The following is a 1,036-nucleotide window of genomic DNA, read 5'->3' on the forward strand; positions in this document are numbered from 1 at the left end:
TATCTAGGTTGGTCATAACTTTCCTTTCAAGGAGTAAGCGTCTTTTAATTTCATGACTGCAGTCACCATCTGCAGTGATTTTGGAGCCCCCAAAATAAAGTCTGACACTGTTTCCACTGTTTCCCCATCTATTTCCCATGAAGTGATGGGACCAGATGCCATGATCTCCATTTTCTGAATGTTGAGCTTTAAGCCAACTTTTTCACTCTCCTCTTTCACTTTCATCAGGAGGCTTTTTTGGTTCCTCTTCACTTTCTGCCATAAGGGTGGTGTCATCTGCATATCTGAGGTTATTGATATTTCTCCTGGCAATCTTGATTCCAGCTTGTGCTTCTTCCAGCCCAACTGCAAGGAGATCCAACCAGTCCATTCTAAAGGAGATCAGTCCTGGGTGTTCTTTGGAAGGAATGATGCTAAAGCTGAAACTCCAGTACTTTGGTCACCTCATGCGAAGAGTTGACTCATTGGAAAAGACTCTGATGCTGGGAGGGATTGGGAGCAGGAGAAGGGGATGACAGAGGATGAGATGGCTGGATGGTATCACCAACTCGATGGACATGAGTTTGAGTGAACTCCAGGAGTTGGTGATGGACAGGGAGGCCTGGCATGCTGCAATTCATGGGGTCGCAAAGAGTCAGACACTTCAGAACTGAAGTGAACTGAACTGAACCCTGCCAATGCAGAAGACTTAAGAGATGCAGGTTTGATCCCTAGGTCAGGAAGATTCTTGAGGAGGCCATGGCAACCCACTCCAGTATTCTTGCCTGGAGAATCCCATGGACAGAGAAGCCCAGTGGGCTACAGTGCATAGGGTTGCAAAGTGTCGGACACAACTGAAATGACTTAGCATGGCATACCGCAGTAAACCTGAAAGGGGAAAATAAAAACCACAGACACATACACACATGAAAAGCATGAACAAAGACATGTATTACATCAAGAAAGTCAGGTGCCTGGCCAGTAGACCAGTTGGCTGGAACATAGCAGAGGTATATACAAGTGATAGGCAGGATGAAACTTGAATGCAGGTCAAGAA

The sequence above is a fragment of the Bos javanicus genome, chromosome 3 (genome assembly GCF_032452875.1).
Source record: "Bos javanicus breed banteng chromosome 3, ARS-OSU_banteng_1.0, whole genome shotgun sequence".
Taxonomy (NCBI): domain Eukaryota; kingdom Metazoa; phylum Chordata; class Mammalia; order Artiodactyla; family Bovidae; genus Bos; species Bos javanicus.